This window comes from Triticum urartu, chromosome 2A (assembly GCF_056163025.1).
Source record: "Triticum urartu cultivar PI428250 chromosome 2A, HENAU_Tu73, whole genome shotgun sequence".
Taxonomy (NCBI): domain Eukaryota; kingdom Viridiplantae; phylum Streptophyta; class Magnoliopsida; order Poales; family Poaceae; genus Triticum; species Triticum urartu.
This window is the reverse complement of record NC_141874.1, coordinates 546,124,225-546,131,384: the sequence shown is the minus strand read 5'-3', so window position 1 is coordinate 546,131,384 and position 7,160 is coordinate 546,124,225.

Sequence of the window (7,160 nt, the reverse complement as noted above, 5' to 3'; positions counted from 1 at the left end):
CGAGAGAGAGAGAGTGCTTTTTCTCTCTTTCTTTCTTTGGTGGTTTTTCGAACTTGTTTGCTTTTGAGTGCTTGAGATACTATGTCATTGCTTGTGAGACATTGATGATCATGTGTTTGATCATAAGCTACACTTAATGCTTGCTTAATGCTATTATCTTATCTATCTTATGTGATCTTTCACTATTCTTGGTGATGAGTGCATGTATTTCACTCTTATCATTTTAAGCGCTCCACCAAGATGTATGTGACATGGAAGAGTAACCCATGACTCTAACTCCTTGTGCATTTACAGTCCAAAGCAAATTTTAAATATGCACAAATTTAGGGGGAGCTCTTACTTATCACATACTTCTCAAAGCGACGATATATTTCATGCTTATTATCATTTGTCGAAGCTTTGATCTATATGTTGTCATCAATTACCAAAAAGGGGGAGATTGAAAGTGCAACTATCCCTAGGTGGTTTTGGTAATTCATAACAACATATAGCTCATTGAGCTAATGCTATTCCAAGATGATTATTTCAGGAAAGCTCAATGATTGGCATGGCATGGATGTGAAAGTGGAACCCTCAAAATGCTAAGGACAAAGGATTGGCTCAAGCTCAAAAGCTCAAGACTCTTCATTTTATATTTTAGTGATCCAAGATCACATTGAGTCTTTAGGAAAAGCCAATACTATCAAGCAGGGATGAGGTGTTGCTTAATGAGCCTCTTGCTTCATGTGCTTAGTGATATGCTCCAAAAACCCTCAACTACTTTCCCATATCCACATTTGACCTAAACCCTAAGCCAAACTCGGTCCTACCGATTCTTCCTATCCGGCGCCACCGAGTTTCACTTGTCATTAGCCACTGCCAAACCCTAGCAATTCGGTTCTACCGATAGGGATCTCGGTCTCACCGAGATGGGATTGCAAACTTTCTGTTTCCCTTTCGTAACTTTTCGGTCTCACCGAAAGAGCGAATCGGTCCCACCGAGATTGCAATGTAAATTCAGTGTTTCCCCTTTGTAACTTTTCGGTCTCACCGAAAGAGCAAATCGGTCCCACCGAGTTTGCCTGACCAACTCTCTGGTTAGCTAATTACCAAATTCGGTCTCACCGAGTTTGTGTGATCGGTCTCACCGAGATTACGTTATGCCCAAACCCTAACCATATCGGTCCTACCGAGTTGCATGTCAGTCCTACCGAAAATCTCTAACGGTCACTAGGTTTACATTTTCGGTTCGACCGAGTTTGTTAATTCGGTCCCACCAAGATTGGAAAACTGTGTGTAACGGTTGGATTTTGTGTGGAGGCTATATATATCCCTCCACCTCCTCTTCATTCGAGGAGAGAGCCATCAGAACACATACACCATTCCAACTCATATGTTCTGAGAGAGAACCACCTACTCATGTGTTGAGACCAAGAAATTCCATTCCTACCATATGAATCTTGATCTCTAGCCTCTCCAAGTTGCTTTCCACTCAAATCTTCTTTCCACAAAATCCAAATCCTATGAGAGAGAGTTGAGTGTTGGGGAGACTATCATTTGAAGCACAAGAGCAAGGAGTTCATTACCTACACACCATTTGTTACTTCTTGGAGAGTGGTGTCTCCTAGATTAGCTAGGTGTCACCTGGGAGCCTCCGATAAGATTGTGGAGTTGAACCAAGGAGTTTGTAAGGGCAAGGAGATCGCCTACTTCGTGAAGATCTACCGCTAGTGAGGCAAGTCCTGTGTGGGCGATGGCCATGGTGGGATAGACAAGGTTGCTTCTTCGTGGACCCTTTGTGGGTGGTTGCTTCTTCGTGGACCCTTCGTGGGTGGAGCCCTGTGTGGACTCGCGCAACCGTTACCCTTTGTGGGTGGAGCCCTGTGTGGACTCTCGCAACCGTTACCCTTTGTGGGTTGAAGTCTCCATCAACGTGGATGTAGGATAGCACCACCTATCCGAACCACGGGAAAAACATCCGTGTCTCCAATTGCATTTGAATTCTCCAAACCCTTCCCTTTACATTCTTGCAAGTTGCATGCTTTACTTTCCGCTGCCAATATACTCTTTGCATGCTTGCTTGAATTGTGTGATGATTGCTTGACTTGTCCTAAAATAGCTAAAATCTGCCAAGAACTAAAATTGGGAAAAGGTTAAGTTTTTATTTGGTCAAGTAGTCTAATCACCCCCCTCTAGACATACTTTCGATCCTACAAGTGTCAACCTCTCACATGTTTTGGTCGAAAGAGGAATTTAGAACCGTCATTTGGCACACAAAAATCACATGCAAGATCACCCAGAAAGTTGTACTACTAGTACTAGTACTGCGTGTTAGATGAAAAAACACGATCAAGATCGAGAAAAAGATCGTCAAGAAGAGATATTACCTGGACTTGCTTAATGAGGGATCCCGAAGAGGGAGCCTTGGACAGGGTGATGGCTTTGAGCTTGTCTACGGTAGTCTCGGCGGGGTGCTTGCGCTTCTTCGTACCATGAGCCTCGACGGTTTTGGCCAAAGCCATAGACATCACTTCAGCCAGTGCTCCAGTGTCCATCAAGAAACTGTCAAATAGAAATAAAAGAAAAGAAACCATAATCACAAACCCAAAAGAAGAACAGAGAGGGAGTTATAGGACCAGTCTCGGGGTTGCAAGACCGGGCCTTGGCCAGAATCAACACCATTGGTGCGCTCACCTTTCCTTATTTGGGAGAGAAGAACAATGGCAGAAGCAGGTCGGGGTTTTCTTGAAGAAATGAGGAACAAGATGAGGGAGAAGCGAGTGTGGGTTTTCTTTAAGAGAGGAAGCTGAGAGAGAAGAGTGAAATGATGATTGCTTCGTCCGTCCAACTTACTACTGGAAAGGAGGGGGTTTTGTGATTTGATGGCTCATTGGGCATTACTGCGGCGCTTCGATCGGGGTAGTCTACCGTGCAGTTGGGCACTCTACTATGGAGTAATTTAGTGCATGGCTGGTGGACCCCAATGCTGGTTGCCCCACACATCGGTGAAAGTGAGTAGCAAAGGATCTGCATGGTAGAGCGTGTCCACTATTTTTCTAAAGAAAAAAATTATTATAGCAAGCGTTTCCACTCTTACGACGGAGGGGTGCGAAACACGACAGCCACTTGAACATACACAGTGCTCCTACTACTAGGTGTGCAGTGGTTCATACGTCAGTACTACATAATCTTGTTGCTAGCGTAGTAAGATATGACGACAACAAATGATGTTGTGCGTATGTCAACTATATGAACATTAATGTAACATAGTACCGCTTTTTCGACTGTCCGGTCAAGAATGAACGGTGAGATCAATGTTAACAGAACTAGATCTACAGCGCACGGATAGTACGGTGCTATAGTACTCCACGAAACATGAACCATATGAAGCACAAATCAGTGTTAGGCAGGGTGTATGAAGGGTGCATGGGATGGGAGAAAAAGTTCCCTTCTCGACCCACTTTTGGGTGTTTGGCAGGGTGCATGAAGGGTGCATGAGTTCACACTAGTAGGTTAACACAAATACACGAAGAGGGAACAACTATATTGAGATGAGAATGCAACCAAACACACCCACACGCTTTGTGCTACAGTGACTGACCTGCACAGTATGAGTTTGATCCAACGGTCATGTTGCGCCGAGACATGGACATTCCCATGCAGAGGACGCCTAAACACCACCGAAGTCCCTCTGCTTCTCGAGTCACACGATGTTGGTGATGCAAGGTGCAACCGCCCGCAGAGCCTGCTCCCGGTCGACGGGAGCCAGCTCATCAAAGATGGCGTCCAATGGCACGAATGGATTCCAGTGACAGAGCCCTAAGAGGATTTACCCGGCAACGGCGACGGCAGCTCGCAACCCCTCCTCCAGCTCCGCCCCCACCATCGCGCGGGGACGGCTCAGCTCCTCGGAGATATAGGTTAAGAAGGAGACCAGGTTAGGAAGCCGCAGCTCGTTGAAGTCGAAGGGATGGTCGAGCGGGTTTAGCCCGAGGGCCGGCATGGTCGCACTGGCGCGACGGTAGGCACCGCGCAGCCGCAACACGTGCATGGCAACTTGGTCCACCAAGTGGCTGAGGCGATCTTGGACCTCGTCATGACCAGCCCGCTCGCGCTCTAGCCGGCTCCCCTGACGGCCTATCGTATGTCCTGCTTTCTGCAGCAACGCCACCGATGCCTCGAGTATCTTTGTGGTGGACGCCTGCCGCTTTTGAAGCTCTGTGAACTCCCGCACATAACGGAGGAGCATGGCACTCCTCTCCTCCTTGAGCTCACGGAGCTCCGCAGCCTTGGCCTGGAGCTCCTGTGTCAGGCGCCTCACCTCAGACTCTATGATCTGCTGCTCCGCCATGGCACCAGGTAGAAGCAATGGGGAGAGGAAGCAAAGGGGGTGAAACGGCTGAAAGGCAATGCAATCTACGGGAAGGCGGAGGGAGCCAGCCGAGGAGCGGGGTGAATTTTTTGGTTTTCACCATGGGAAAACACCAGTCGACGACTTTTCACATCAGCGAGAAGTGGGTTTTATAGGCGGAGTCATCATGACTAATTGCTGCCGCGCCTGCTCCCGTCAATCAAAAAATTAAAAATGCTACCACGCCTGGTCCCGTCAATCAAAAAATTAAAAATGCTGCCGCGCCTGCTCCTGTCAATCAAAAAATTAAAAATCCTGCTGTGCCTGCCGCACCCAAAGACACGAGCAACGCTGCGGTGGATATTTAAATTTACCTGCCGGCAAGGAGATAAAAAAGGGGGGAAACAGTTGCGGCGGCGGCCTAGCTAATCGGTCGCACTAGCACAACTAGCTAGCCACCGTGCTTCACTGATGTACTTGGCAGGAAAGGTGGTCTTTCATGATTTGATGACTCATTTAGTTGCTTCGGCACTATGATCGAGGAGGACCCAGAAAACGCGTGGTAGGGCGTCCCACGTCTCGGCAAGGAAGAATATATGCGTGCACCACCCGGGAGGACCCCGAAACCGCGTGGTAGGGTGTGCCACGTCTCGGCACAGAGGAAAAATGTGCATGTAAAATTATACTGTATCAGACGTACTACCTATGGTTCGACCTCGGGACCCAACTAGTCGGTTGAAAACACCCCACTAGCCACACAGCTTCATCATGCTAACGTGGCATGGAGGATAGGTGTGGTTAGCTCCATCTCGACCAGCCACAACATCTCTTGTTCTAGGCGATTCTTCTATTTTCCAAGCTTTTTTAGTTATAATAACCCCACGGCAAGCTAGCGCCGCTCTGCGTGTGTGCCTGTGCGTCTAAACGTTAGATGATGGAGAGGAGAGAGAGATCGCAGACCTGGGACCCACTAGTAAGTGAGTCAATGGTCATGCACGTGTTGACGAGCCACTCCCTCTACTCTACTCAACGTAATACTGTGTAAAACCAAGTTATGGGACAAAGCCAACAACCGTTGTTGTTTCAGGCTATCGACTTACGCTTTGTAGTCCAGGTTGCCAGTTTGAATCTCGTCTTTCAGATTTGTTAGATTTAGGTCCAAATTTGATCAATGACTAGTGGGACCCCCATGTGTTGTTCTGATATTTCTGTGTAGGATGGTTTTTTTGAACAAACATTTTGCACGGTTAGACAAGTAACAGCACAAGTTACACGTATTTTGCAAGTTTACGAACAAAAATGACAGCGGCATAGAATATCACTCCACCCTGCAGCTTAGATGCTATGGTGTTACGAGTTTTTAAATCATTGGAACTGAGATCCAATGGCTTGGGAGTAGTCTTTGTAATTATGCGCAATTTCTAAACTCTCGAAGGTTTTTTTGCAAATAAAACATTCATGCCTTGTGTGTGCCGCTGCATCTTAGATCCAACGGCTCCCTGTTGTGAAGGAAATATGCCCTAGAGGAAATAATAAAGTTATTATTTATTTCCTTATATCATGATAAATGTTTATTATTCATGCTAGAATTGTATTAACCGGAAACATAATACATGTGTGAATACATAGACAAACAAAGTGTCACTAGTATGCCTCTACTTGACTAGCTCGTTAATCAAAGATGGTTATGTTTCCTAGCCATAGACATGAGTTGTCATTTGATTAATGGGATCACATCATTAGGAGAATGATGTGATTGACTTGACCCATTCCATTAGCTTAGCACTTGATCGTTTAGTTTGTTGCTGTTGCTTTCTTCATAACTTATACATGTTCCTATGACTGAGATTATGCAACTCCCATTTACCGGAGGAACACTTTGTGTGCTACCAAACGTCACAACGTAACTGGGTGATTATAAAGGTGCTCTACAGGTGTCTCCGAAGGTACTTGTTAGGTTGGCATATTTCGAGATTAGGATTCGTCACTCCGATTGTCGGAGAGGTATCTCTGGGCCCTCTCGGTAATGCACATCACTTAAGCCTTGCAAGCATTGCAACTAATAAGTTAGTTGCGGGATGATGTATTACGTAATGAGTAAAGAGACTTACCGGTAACGAGATTGAACTAGGTATTGAGATACCGACAATCGAATCTCGGGCAAGTAACATACCGATGACAAAGGGAACAACGTATGTTGTTATGCGGTCTGACCGATAAAGATCTTCGTAGAATATGTGGGAGCCAATATGAGCATCCAGGTTCCGCTATTGGTTATTGACCGGAGACATGTCTCGGTCATGTCTACATTGTTCTCGAACCCGTAGGGTCCGCACGCTTAAGGTTTCGATGACAGTTATATTATGAGTTTATGCATTTTGATGTACCGAAGCTAGTTCAGAGTCCCGGATAAGATCGGGGACATGACAAAGAGTCTTGAAATGGTCGATACGTAAAGATCGATATATTGGACAACTATATTCGGACATCGGAAAGGTTCCGAGTGATTCGGGTATTTTCGGGGGTACCGAGGAGTTACGGGAATACGAGGAAGAAGTAATGGGCCTCATGGGCCAAGTGGTGGAAGAGAGGAGGCAGGGCGTGCGGCCCCCTAGCCCAAACCGAATTGGACTAGGGGGCCGGCCCCCCTTTCCTCCTTTTCCTCCTTCTCCTTCCTTCTCCTTCTCCTCCTTCCTTTCCTCCTCCTAGTAGGAGTAGGAAAGGGGAGTCCTACTCCTACTAGGAGGACTCCTCCTCCTGGCGCACCCATAGAGAGTCGGCCGGCCTCCCCCCTTGCTCCTTTATATACAGGGGCAGGGGGGCACCTCTA